This window comes from Phoca vitulina, unplaced genomic scaffold, assembly GCF_004348235.1.
Source record: "Phoca vitulina isolate PV1807 unplaced genomic scaffold, GSC_HSeal_1.0 scaffold10, whole genome shotgun sequence".
NCBI lineage: Eukaryota > Metazoa > Chordata > Mammalia > Carnivora > Phocidae > Phoca > Phoca vitulina.
In genome coordinates, this window is record NW_022589713.1 from 35,063,879 (window position 1) to 35,078,057 (window position 14,179).

Sequence of the window (14,179 nt, forward strand, 5' to 3'; positions counted from 1 at the left end):
GTAGAGAAAGCTCTTGATAGATGTTAGATCTCAAGGACAAAAAAAAATCTAGAAAACTTACAGTATTATTTATTTAATTTCATGCCTTCTGCACTTGCTTTGCGTCCTGATGGTATTTCTATTTGTTTTCACAGATGTCAATATTTTCCTGTTTCTCCTTTTGAAATAGATTTTTATGTGGGGCATGTAAACAGTATCTGAAACAAGTGAAATTAAATTCTCCCAAGTGGAGGATCAAAATAGAAAGAAAGAAAAATTTGAGCTTGAATCCATGGTTCACAGGAAGGTTGTAAAGGCCAGTAATTTTGCTTACAGAGAACCCAAAAAATAAGTAGGGGGAGGGGGAGAGTATGTTTGATAACTAGAGATTTTGCGGTAGGGATCTAAGGCAAGGGGTCAAATTCATATGGATAAAAACAGTATTTGGCTAAACTTTTTTGATCAAGGAAGAGCTTCATTTGGTTTCATATTAACTTATTCACACTTCTCCTTGCTGTTTTCTCAATCAATCCTTGAGCAACTTGATACACCATGTCTAATTCTTCATAAATCAGCTAAACTTTAGAGTGATATTGACAGGGGCTTTGCTGACTCCATTGTTTCCTGTCAAGAGTTTTATTCGGCTTCAAAACAATTTGCCGTGAACACCCTTGTTTGCTTGCCACACTGGTCTTTGTTTGGACTGAAAACTTTGATTTATAACTGTATATAATTGATGGCTGTGGGGTAGGGGGACTATAGCTCATGCTCCTCCTCTTTTAATCTAGCTTTGCCTAGAAATCCATGTAGTAGAGCATTCTCAAGGGAACCAGGCTGGGAAATTTTCCATATACCCAATGGGAGGCCATTAATCATGGGGAGGAGTGTGTTTGTGAAAGTAAAGAAAACAAAAGTCAGACCACCTCAAGATGGCTTATCAAAAGAATAGATGTTAAAGCTAATGTATTCATTGTGGGGTATTTATAAAGAAAAGCTGAGCTATTTGGTGAACCTGATATATTTGCTACTCCAAAAATGAAATTTGACATTAGTACTTCAAATTACTAATATTGAAAAGCCGCTTCAGAGTCCCCGAGGAGTCGCTCAGTTGTTGACTGGGGAGCAGTTGAAAGCTCTTTTTAAATGGCACAAGTATCTTTCTCTCTCTCTCTCTCTCTCTTTTTTTTTTAAATAATGGAAAAAAAAGGCAAAGGAAAATACGGGATTTTTTTTGGCAGCTGCATCACAATGTAGCTTGCGGTCCCTGTCATCATAGTGTTTGCTGAATGTAAGGCCCTGTTCTCTCCTCACCCTGCCCCCTTTAGGTTTTACTAATTCAAAAAGAGTCTGTGAAACTTTCTAAGTTGCACATTTCTTTAGAGTGTGAAGATTGATATGAAGTTTCTGAAGCAATGAGAGATTCTTCTCAAGGGTTGGAAAGAATAGAGTAAGTCAGTTTTACTTCTTTAATATTCATCATGAAGATATGAGACTTGATCATTTATTTGTGGTTTATTTGGTTCCTCAATAAAAATTGTCTTGCCCGGTAAAGATATTTCACGATATTTCACGATATTTCAATAGCCTATTTAGGAAAAAATAATTATACATGTATTCTTGCCAAATGAGTTATAATGCCAAGATTAGAGTAATACATCACTAGATACAGTAAATTTTAGGTGGTTACACAAAGTATTTTAGTGATGGAGAATGTTGATCCAGCAGGGATAAACAAAGGAAGTAACAAAATCAAAGAGAGTTATAAGCACTGATGGGGACTGGATCATATCCCACAAAAATATCCCAAATTGTGACAAGAACTGGGTTGAAATATTGCTTAATGTCAGGTCACTTTATTTACTAACTAAACTGTTTTTATCATTGAAGTGGCTCTTACAGTGGTCTGAGGCAACAGTGGTGGAGTTCATTTTTTTCACGTACCTCTTGATATAGATAGACATTATTTGAAGTTATTTGTTTTATTTTGCATTGTTTTATTTCAGTGAGATTCGGCAATAGCAAGCCTCTCCTTGGAAGAGAAGCCAAGAATATTGTCAGTTTATTTCTTCCTCTTTAAAGGAGTTTGAACTGATAAATAGTTCCCATGTGAAGAATGCTAAAGTCGAAATGGAAATAGTGCTTTTCATAGATTCTATCCCTTGTTATATCAGAATCCTTTGAAATTAGGAGAAAGACGGTTTCCAGATGTTGGTACATTAGCACTCAGAGTCGCCACTTAATGACACAAGAATCAATGGGCCTTGGAGAACAATTCCTTAACATTGACCTCATGTGGGATGTAACTTCAGGTCCACTGATGTGACTTATCAGAAAAATATTCACTAACCAAATGACAGAAAGCAGTAATTAAAATCCACAGTTAATCTGAATGAAAGTACAAAATAACACAGATGGAGGACAACTTTGAAGAATTAAAAATCCATTTCCTTGAAAGGGGCAAGAGACAAGCTCTGAGCCACCTGATCATCACAGAGAGCTAGATACCTTTGCACATCATCAGAAAGCTTTGTTCAAAATAACCCCTGCCAAAAGGAGATGCATGCATGGGAGCGTTTTTTTAGTTCTTTCATGAGAAAAATGAGTATTTGAGGAAAGACTCTATTATGGGATATTTTTAAGCCTCTCCAAACTTCTGATATTTGTTCTGTGTTCTAACAGCCTTGCATTTCAAAACCAATATTTATTTTGCATGAGTATTCCAATCTTATGAAATATTTCACTACCTGTGTTCAAAGTGTAATTTCCCTCCCTTACCAAAAAAAAAAAAAAATCTGTCACTGTACTCACAATCCCCTGTGCTCTTAAGAAGCTGAAGCTTCAAAATCTCATTCTGGGTGTTTGCCATTGAACCACCTTCCTGTTGTCTGATGCTGTCCTATAATGTGGATGTTGTTGCCTTGGGGGACAAGATTTTTTATTAGACTTCCAGGATCTAGCCCCCTTTAATAGACAGTCGATGACTCTCCTCTCACTTCCTGGATAAACAGTTCAGATTAGGCAGAAAATAAAATATTCATGTCCTGGTACTAAAGAGACAAAAATGCCCCCAAATAAAGGATGGTGTTTTAACCCTACGCAGAGAAGACTTCCAGAAACAGCCAGTGTGCACTTACAGAAATAATTGTTCTACATGATCATAACAGGGCATCTCTTGTTCAAATTCACACTCCATTTTTCATGGGGGGGTGGAGATGGTTTTCTTCAAAACATGTTTAAAATAATCCGTGATCTCAAAAGTACTAGATACATATTATTAAAATAAAATATGAAGGCTGTTGGCTGTGTTCCAGAAAAGCTGAACTCTGTTAAAGGACCTAATGAACAGTCATGGCTTCGTGTGCAATTATTTAATTGGGGAATAGATTTTTCTATCACTGTCCCTGGCAGTAGCTGCCATTTGATCCTGAGGCTTGGATTAAATGTTTCATCAGTAGTGCCTATTTAAGGATCTTTATAGAACAACAAGTCAATCCCCTGGGCAAGCCCATGTCAACTGCAATAAAGAGATCCGCGCAAGTGAGGGCGAGGTATTTTTTTTGCAACACGTACAGAGAATTGAACGTGCACTGGGTGATCCAGATGCTTTCCGAAGTTTAAGGGTGCACAGTCTCCTGATGGCCAAGGTTGGAAGCTAAATTCACTTTGTCCATGGGATTGTATGGTTTCCTGAGGGAAATGAATTCTCCACCTACCACCCTCTTTCTAAGCACAGGTGAGTCCTGGCAAACAGGAAAATGGCACAGAAACTGTGACTTGCCTTTCTTTTTCAGGAAATCGCTGCTTCTGAACCTGAAACTGGAAGGCTCATTGCTTTATGCCCTTCTACAGAATCCACCATCTGTTCCTCAAGGGGTAGATGTCAATTTGAGAGGCTTGAACAATTATCTTTTAGTTTGGTTGGTTGTTTTCCCACTTACTCTTTGAGTGGTCATGGACATAAACGCACACAGCTAAGGAGGACTGGATTGTTTGGCATGAGTGCTAAAAAGCCCTCGTCTCATTAAAACAGTTGAATACATCTAAAAGCATTCTGAAAATTAAAATCTGAACATCTTTTTTTTTTTTTTTTAAAGGCAGATGTATTGTTGGTACCATCAATAACCCTGTAAAAGGGTTTCATCTGGGGTTGATGTCTCCCTTTTGATGGTGTGATCATCTTGGTTTGGTCTGCATGACCTGCAAGTTATCTCAAAATTGATAAAAATGCATCTTATGACATGGTTGAGTCAGAAGATGTTGTGTGGGGATTTCTTTTCAGGATCTGGGGATGTGTCTGGGCATGCCGTCTCATTCAAATTAAGAAACCAGTTGCGGCACAGTGTTCTTTTATAGACTTCTAGGATTTGGATAATTGAATGGCTATGCTCTGCCTCACTATAGCTTAAGAGGCATCTTTCTGATAGGGGCGAGGGACGGGGGGGGGGGGGGGGAGTGGAAACAAGTGCTTTTACAGCCAGGCTCTAGGAATCTGCTGACAAGGCACTTAGGAGAGACGAGGCGGTCCTGTCGGTTGCTTAGAAAAGTTCACAAAATCTTTCCCATCTGTGAAGTGATGGGGAAAAAGTATCCAACCAAAAATGTTGCAAACTATTGTGATGTCTGAGCTCTTTCGAGAACAGGAGGGGCAAAGGAATACTCCAAAATGCCTTTTTTCTCTCCGTTTCATGGAGGACTTTTTTGTTTGTTCAAGATCTTAAGAAAAATAAATGAGGATGCATCCTGAATAAAGCGTCGCTATCTTAATTTGCGGGCAGGCATTCCTTCAGATTTCAGGAAAAAAAATTGAAGTAAAAATGAGTGTCTGGACTCGCCTGCCCCGTCCCATCCCCACACCACCAAAGGCAGGCTGTGCCCTGGAAATGGTGATCTGTGACTCAGATTATGACCTTGCTCCTTTTTTTCCAGAGAAGAATGTTAAGACAACATTTACCGTTGCGCAGAAGCTTTGTGAATACCTGATTTATGATAAACTATGCCTCTGAGAAGTATGTCATCCTGCTATGTAATTGCTGTTGGCTATCGGAATAGTTTTCCACTGAATACATTCCCAGACAGTAATGTCACCTAATGTGAGTTCTAGGTGTGAGGGAGGATATTTGACACAAGTGCCATTTTTCCTTGTGCCCTTAGTCCATCTCTAATAGTAACTTAGGGAGTGGAGAGGCCTGAGGCCACAACTCAGAACGACTAAGGCATTCCTTATAGCATTACAGAGATGTGGCAGAAGGGGGATATTCACGTCCAGTGTTCTAATTGCCCTGTTCAAGTGAATGGTGTGCCATCCTAAATTGGTGCACAAGTGTTGCTCACCATGGTATCGACTCTGGATTAGTCTCATGTTTCGGGGCCCCTTGCTCTGATGCAGGTGGTAAACCAGAACTCTCTTGCTTGTAGCGGACATGTTATTCTTCATGATTTTTGCTTTCTCCAGGGGAAGATTAGCTTTTAGTTTTTTCATTTTTAGTTATGTGATCCAGCACTCCTTAAAACTGATTTTTTTTTTCTTTTATACCAGTGTCTGGGTTGGGGTGGATTTCTATTTGTTTTTACTTTAATTTTTATCGATGAAAGTAAGGAGTGCTATTCTCAGGACCCCCTTGGGAGCTCGGAGTTTGTAAATCATCACCACTGTGGTATCCAGAATAAAATACAGGATTCTTCCCATGACTAGTATTATGCTGGGGTTGAAATACCTCTGGATCACCTTCGTCTTCCTTGCTAATATAGGATGAATTGTCCATATGCTTTCACTTATCAAGTGCCTGCTTGTGTGCCTCTGGTGGGAGTGCAGGGATGTTTAGGACAGCTCTTCACAAACACTAGTGTGCATCAAATCCCTTGGGGGTTGGGGGGGGCTTGTTAAAATGGAGACTTTGATGCAGAAAGTCTGAGGAAGGACCTGGGATTTTTCAGTCCTAAAAAGTACCCAAATAATGTCAATATTCCCAGTCTGTGGGTATCAAGGGTATAGGATACTCGCTATGAACTTACAACGCACCAGGTTTTATGTGACCTTGCACAAATAACAGGACATACTGTGAGGAGGACACAGTTAGCTAACGTTGGTCACCTATTGCTTGCAAGTCATAGGCTACTCTGATTATGGTGTGGTCCCTGATGTTTTTGATACCTTCTATCTAGTTTGAGAGACAGGCAGATAAACCACTAATTTCATTAGACTGTGACAGATAGAGCTCTCTACCAAGATGGCAGTGGCGCCAAGGGAAGGGAACAGCTTTGCTTGTGTGGGTTAAGGAAATGCCACCGAAGTGATGCTTATTCATCCGGGTCTTGAAGGGTGAGAGGTTTCCAAGCTGAAGACATGGCTAAGTGCCTGTTCAAAGGTAAAGAAGCACAGTGTAGCACAGAGTGTTTGAGGTAGCGCATAATTCCTGGTGCAAGGGCTGCAAGTATAAGGAAATGCAGGTATCAGGAAATGTAGTTCATGTTTACTAAGAAAATGTATATGCTATGGGGCACCTGGGTGGCACAGTTGGGTAAGTGCCAGACTCTTGATTTTTGGCACACGTTGTGAGATTAAGCCCCACGTCAGGCTCTGCGCTTAGCAGGGAGTCTGCTTAAGGCTCTCTCTCCCTTTGTCCCTCCCCAACACTCTCTCTCTAACATACATACATACATACATACATACATACATACATAAATCTTTAAAAAATGTATATGCTAGACATCTCACATTTATTAGTCCTAGTCTTGCAACAAATCTGAAAGGAAGTAATATTTTTCCCATTTTGCAGATAAAGAAACAGGTTAAGGAAAATTATGGGACTCTTTGGCAGATGTACAGTTTGTCAGAGGCCAGGCTGGATTTTAACCCCTAATCTCGATAACAACAAAGCCCTGGCTATACCCCCTCTGCCACGCTTGGGGAAATCAGCAGAGGCCAGATCACAAAGAGCCTTATCAACTGTACTAAGGAGGTTAAACTGGACCCTATGAATGATGGGAAACCTTGGAAGACTTTTAAGTAGAGAGATAGCATTTGGATTATTGAAAAAGTATTCAATTACCCTGTGGAGTGGTAATTTAAGAGGGGGCCTTGTGGAAATAGATGAGAAATTGATGACCGTTAAGCACCAAAAATTATCAACTCATGGGTGCTCTAGGAAAACACAAATCTCATGAAATTCAAGGAGCTTGCAGTCTAGTCCAGGGGAAGAACTTGTATACACAAAACAAAAATATCAGATTCAAGATCTGAAGGTACCTTCAAGTTCAGATTAACTACCAGTATGTAGGGTATCTGAGGAGTAAACCACCTTGTAAATGGGTACTGTCCAGATGCAGGAGGACAGGGCGTGGAGCTCCCTAATTCTAAGGATGTTGCTGCCTCAAGACCCAGCCACTGAGTTATTTAAACTGAGTTGAATCTTCACACACCCACAGTGGTCTCTTATCTGCTTATGTGAGGTCTATTTGAGGCTAGTTTTCAGCCTTTCCACTGTTAATTTCACTAACCTCTGTTTGAAGGTCTACCCAAAGGGAGGCCTTCTCCATATCCAGAGATGGTGGCATGTGCAAAATATACACCCGTCATATATGCCATAACAGTCATTTCTGGAGCATGCACTGTGTTCCGGGCAAATAGCAAAATTGCTCTGGAGGAACCCCATGGGAAGAAAATGACATTCTGGTTTTACAAAGGAGGAAAGTACAGCACAGAGCAGTTAAATTAACTTGCTCAGGTCACCGAGCTAGTCAGAAGCAGTGTGCTGACCCAGATCTTCCCGCTGGCAAAGCCTTTGCATCTCACCCTAGGCAGCACCACCTCCCTTGCTATGCCTTCTATCTGTAGGCTCCTTCCTAATGTAGGCTCCCTCCAAACCATTTTGCCAGTTTGATGTATTTTTCTTGCTACTGGTGCTTGAGAGGCAAGTAAAGGGGTGGTCACCTTATTTGACAGATGAGAGAGAGAGACTAGGTAAATAGGATGGTCCCAAAGTCAAAATTAATAAGGGTTGTTCTTCTTCCTCCTCCTCTTCCTGGCCTCTGGTCTAATGCTCTTTCTGTTTGTCTCCAGGTCTCATCCCAAGGTTCAGTGGTTCTTAAATTTGGCTGCATTTTGTGATCACCTGGAGATCTTTGAAAATACAGATGCCTGGCTTTGAAAACTATGAATGCCTGCACACACATTCTGATTTACTTGGTATTAGATGCATTGGAATTCTCAAAGTTGTCTAGGTGATTCTGAGATGTGGCAGAGTTTGGGAACCCCTGCCTTATCTTTTGAGATAGTCGGTTTGGGATGGTTGAGAGCGGTGATTTTGAAAGCATGATTCCTGGACCAGCAGCATCAGCACCAATTGGGAACTTAGTAGAAATGCAAATTTTTGGAGTCCACACCAGACCTATATATCAGAAATTCTGAGGGTGGAGTCCAGAAATCTGTGTTTTAGACAAGCTTTCCAAGTGATTCTGATGCAAGCCAAGCCCCATACTTCCTCCCAACAGGTTTATGGTGTGGAACATGGTGACCAGCTGTCTGCTATTTTTACTGAGGCCAGAGCTCAGGGGAAATATATTTAAACCCAAATGACAGTACAAGGCATTCAGATTTGTATTAAAGATGGATATCCTGGTAGTGTAGGTTGCCAACTGCAGGAATAAAAAAACTGAGGGAGGATTCTGGAATCTTTCTGGGGGTGGCCAGAGTATTGTACCATCAAAAAGCAAAAAAGGAAAAGGAAGAAACTGGCCTCTGGAGAAAAATGAAAGCAGTAAGTATTGTCATCTGACTTTACTTTAGTCATTTACAGCCCTTCCTTCCTGCACTTTGAAGTTCATGGTGATGTCTTAACTGGCACCTCTTGTTTTCTCCTGAAAATCTCAACGCAGTTGAAACCTCCGTCTTCCAGATAGTTCCGTGCTTATGGCAGAAAGCAGGCATTCACTGCCCAAGAAGTCAAGGCCTGAGTTATGGATGGCAAAGTGACTTTTCCTCTGCCTCTTTCTCATTACTGGGCCACTAATTGGCATCATTTCCCCGCTACTGCAATTTTTTTTCAACATTATAATTTTAAGTAATTCAGTATATTAGACAATTTCCCTAATGCCCTTTGTTGCATGTTCATTCAATGTGGCTGGTTTTTCTCCTATTTTTCCAAGTATTCCCCACTGGAGTTCACTCAGTAGCTGCTTGCGTTAGGTTAGATGGGTTCTTATGACAATGTTTGTGAAAGAATTAAGAGTCCAGTATATTGGAGTGGGGAAGGTGTTAATGGGATATAATTGTTTAAACTGTGAATTTGTATGATGCAATCCCGGGAGGGGTTGGGGGGAGGGAACAATTTACGAAAGGTTGGATACCATTGTAGAGATTGTGGGAAGAGTTGGGAGAGATTGTATCTAAATTAATAAATTTAGTACAGACTCAAAAAATCCAGCCTTTTGACTTCAGTCATTAGTCACCAGTCCTACAATGCTTTATAATATATGCAAAATGTTCCCCTATAATTTAGTAAATTTTTTATTTTTAGTTGTACTTTTTCAACCAATAAGTGACTTCGAGTTTTGACTTTGGCATCATTTGACTTGTTCTGTTTACATCCTGCAGTGAGGAACCTGTATTTAAAATGTCGTGAAAATGCTAAGGAGAGGAGACAAGAAAGGTGGGGGAAAGAGGACAGCTTAGCCGCTCTTACCTGGGCTAGGTGGGTGTTGCACCTCCTAGTATCTCAAGATGATTAATCCGGGGGTGGACCCTGCATATTAATCATCCGTCAGCTGAGGTTCCTGGGAAGACTAATCTTGTCAAAAGAACCTTGTCAAAAGAGAATAGGCCCCTCAGTAGAAAAATGGTAACTATCTCATCGTCGAAGAAGTGATATGGGATATGAAATAATGTTTCATCTTAAGCTACCTGAAACCTCTCAAACAGAGGCTTCCCCAGCCTGTGGGACTGAACAAGGAGGGACAGATAAACCTTTATTAATAGCATTAAGATTCAAATAAGCATCTCAGCACATCCTAATTACACCTTGCTTCATGATTTGTTTCGTCTAGTTCTTTGTGGTGATTGAGCTAAAAGGGCGCAAGTGATTTGAAAGGTAGAGTGAGAGCAAATGGTGATAGTGTAGTCAAGATTCTGTCCATCATATTGCCATTTTTGTACCGTAACTCAAAGACCCACTGGAACAGAAAGACACGTGGCTTGATAAACAATGAACTGAAAGTCTTCATGGACGTAAACCAAAGACCATTCAGTGACCACACCCAACAATTTAAAGCAGAGAGACTGGAAGAGAAGCTAAAGAGAAGCATGTGGACCAGGTCTGGCCTGCAAACTCTTTTCATGAATAAAGTTTTATTGGAACACAGCTGTGGTCATGTTTGCGGTTTGTGGATGATTTTGTGCCACCATAGAAAAGCTGAGTAGCTGGAATAGAGACTGGGTCACAAAGCTTAAAATATTTTGTCTTTTCCTTTGCAGAAAAAGCTTGTTGACCACTGACCTGTGCTTATTTGTCAGCCTGTTTGTTTTGGTGGTCGTTGTTAGTTTTGGGGAAATCTAATTTTTAATGCTTCCTTTTTCAATTTTATCCTCCTCAACACCATCACTACCCCTGCATCTGACTTAAATTATAAGTACTCTTCATTTTATTAGGCTTATTGTATAAGGAATTTTTAGAAATATTTTCTCTGTCTGAGATATTTAAGATATTACAGCCTGTGGCATACCTGCTTTGAGTGGCTAGCATGTCAGCCCCATGAAAGCAGGAATGTGGGTCCTTTTACTGCTGCAAGCACAACGTTTGGTTATGTGTCTAGCACAGAGAAAGCATGCAAGAATGACTCCTTGGGGGTAAAGTGATTAAGTAGTCATGCCTAGAGCTGCTGAGTATAAGAAAAAAGATGGTAGCAGAACAGGTAGGCCCTCCTCAAACCCCTGGGCTTTAAAGACAGTTCAGTTGTAAGGCACCTCAAGGAAAATTGTCCCTACCCTGCTCACTTTTTCTGTGCCCTTGACCGGAGTCCAGTGTTGCCTGTCCATCCTTGTTTCAGAGGAGACGTGGACCTATTGCAGATAGTAGATATTTTTTTATGTGGCATTGGGTAAAGAGGAGGGCTAGAACAAGCCTTGAAAGGAAAAATATACTAATACAACAGAATATGAACATGCTGAGTGAAGTATTTCATTTATTATGTCTTAGAAGAGAAAAACTTACAGGGAAAAAGTTCATCTGAAAAATACCAAGATTAAGATGCATATGTATCATTGAATCAAATTATATCTTCTAAGATATTATTATATTATTAACATTTTTCCATTACTGTCAATTTTCCTCTTTTTCATGAGTGTTTTCGGAATTAAAACACACACACGCAGACACACGGACAAAAGCTTTCATTACGCAGCAGATGATGGCTAAACATCTGCGATAAGATTTTGTTGATGTAAGTCTTTCTGTGGAAGGCCACTGGAGTCCTCCATTTGTCCTTTGCTGCCTTTGTTTCAGTTCTCCAGTGCTTAGTGATCATCGGCAGACCTGAACATAGTGAATCTCAGAAGTACCTGAAGAGAGCTTGACATACCTCTACCCTCCATTGACTTTTCCATTTTTTAATCTAGTCCCCTGACTCAGAGAGGAAGGATAGCTGCAGGAAGACATTACAGGCTGTTCTTGAACACTTTTCCTAATGGACCACCCTGGCTCCTAGGCCTTTAGTCTTCATTCAGTTTAAAATACCATTTCCTGGTTTTACCCAGCCTTTTCCTACTAAACAAAAGCAGTATCTGCTTTGCCTTATCCACACCCAAAACATCTGGCTTACCTTGCTAGGGGATGGAAGGTGACAAAGTGTGCATTCATTCACTCATTCCACCCGCAAATGATTACCCAGTACTTACTGTGTTCCGGAGAATATACTGACAATCGAAACAGACATCATTTCTGTTTTTACAACATTTACATTTCGGGGGGTGGAAAACAAACCAATAATAATTGAATAAACAGCAAGTAAAGGAAATAATCATAAGAAATATGCAGAGAATTTAAATGTGACACTACTTGATTGGAGAAACCAACACAGGTGCCATGGAATCTGTGATTTAGATAAAAAGAAGGAGCCAGCCTCGCAAAGATCGTGGAGGAATAGTCTGCATAGAAGGCCAGCTGAAGGCTGAGGTGTACTTAGATTGTTTTTAAAAAAAAAATCTCTGAAGATGAATGGTTTAGGGAAAGCAGAGAAGAATTTAACTCAGAATAATATGTAATAAAGCCTGAAGGTCAATCAGGCATTTGATTCTTAAGAATTCATATATCTGCCAGTAACTTGACCAACTCAGTTGATTTTTGTTTGTTTGTTTCTACTGGATAGAAGGAGTTCTATTTCACATGATATTTATGTGCCAGCAATGAAAAGTCACTCTGCTCTTTATTGTCTTTCTAATCCAATTGCAATTGGATTTTTCTTACCAATTCCAAGTAAGCTTAGAGCAGAGTTAAAGTTTTGGATTGTATTTGAAGGGGTCCATAGAAATATTCATCTTGAGATTACTGTTCCGATTAAACTAGGAGATTCTGGTGTTGGAGAGGACAATACACAGGCCACTCTATATCAAGATGTAAGCCATCTTTTACATGCTGTGTGAGGTGGGCAATGGCAAGTGGAAAATCTTAGATCAGTACACTCAGGTTAAGGTCCAGCTAATCACAGCTTCCTCTTGGGTCTTAGTAGCACACCCAGATCATGCTACTGGATCAGGAAAGCAACAGTATAGTTAACAAGCTTTGCGTAAGGCACATTTAAGGGGTAGGTGGAGGTGATTATTGGATTTATTTGGCAGAAGGTCGTCTCTGGAATTCCATGATGTCATCTGTGGAGTTTCTTATTACTGTAGGTCTATGGTCTGTATTGAAGGGTCAGTGGAGGTCAAGTTTAACTGGAAGGTGATGGGAGTCTTTGGTGGCTGGAGACTTCCTTTCATGGCACTTGCAATCTCGGGAAAGATGCTCAGTGGCCTGTACTATATCTGGGCCTTTGAGACTTCTGCAGTCAGGAATCAGGAATCAGGAAGAACAGCATATGCACATGGCAAAGAAAAAAGTTAAAAACATATATAATGAAAGTTGTTTTCATCCCTAATCATTACCACCTGTCATTTTCCATACAAATATGTGTAAGGGGAAAATTGGTTTATCTAGAATATAAGTATATCCTTAGAAATTGTAATGATCATATATATGTGGTTTTTTATATATTTATTACTCTACAAAGAGCTTGTTTCACTTACAGATATATTTTGGAGACTTTTCCATATCATTACATTCAGGTCTACCTCATTTCCATTTTTTTTAAAGACAGCATTGTATCATTTTGTGTAGTTGCACCAAAATTTATTTAACCAGTCTCTTACTGATAAACCTTTTTTTTTTTTATATTGGTATATAATATTCAATATGACATATGCCTGACATACTCTTTTGACTCTTTCTACAGGATACTTTGAAGTAGAATTGCTGGGTCAAAGTACATATGCAATTTAAATTCTCCAAGAAAATTGCAAATCTCCTCTCAAAAAGTTTATGCCAAAATACATTCCCACCAATAGTGTATAAGAGTCTCTGCTTCCCCACATCCTCTTCCACTCTGGGTACTTTATTAAATTTTTATTTTTGGACTGCTCTATTAGGCGAAAGCCTGTGTCTTCTTGTTTTGATTTTCTTCTCTTTAAAATAATTCAAATAAAAGGGTAAACACTCGACAGGACATAAGTTTGAAAGCAAGGTCTGTTAGGAGCTTGGTATGCATCTATGGTTTTTTGATCCAACACTCTTGGGGTCAGAGTTATTTCAAAATTCAAAATTTTTCAGATTTGGGAAGGTATTATGTATAGATGCCATGAATCAGTACCACTCCCAACCCAGTCTGGGCCAGCACTTTCTAAGCAAACCCAGCAGCTCTTCCACAGTGAACTGTGTAAATCTCCCCACAAAGTGGACCAAGTAAAGATAATAAATAGCCTCCCATCAGGTTAGGAAAGGCTTTTGCCATGAAATAAGTTTGGATCAGGTAAAATTGTGCCTCCAAATGAGTGATGAAAAAGAACCTAGGGGATTCAGAGCAATTTGGATTTCAGAATTGCCATCAAGATATTGTGAGCTCATGAGAACAACTGCTTCACAAATAGAGAGGGAACGAGCCCAAGTAGGAGGAGCAG

At 39.9% G+C, this 14,179-nt stretch overlaps 1 protein-coding gene across 2 annotated transcripts in view; it reads left to right on the forward strand.

Annotated features, from left to right (window-relative positions):
* Positions 1–14,179, forward strand: part of RARB (retinoic acid receptor beta) — a 732,098-nt gene that overhangs the window by 266,797 nt on the left and 451,122 nt on the right. The window lies entirely within an intron of this gene.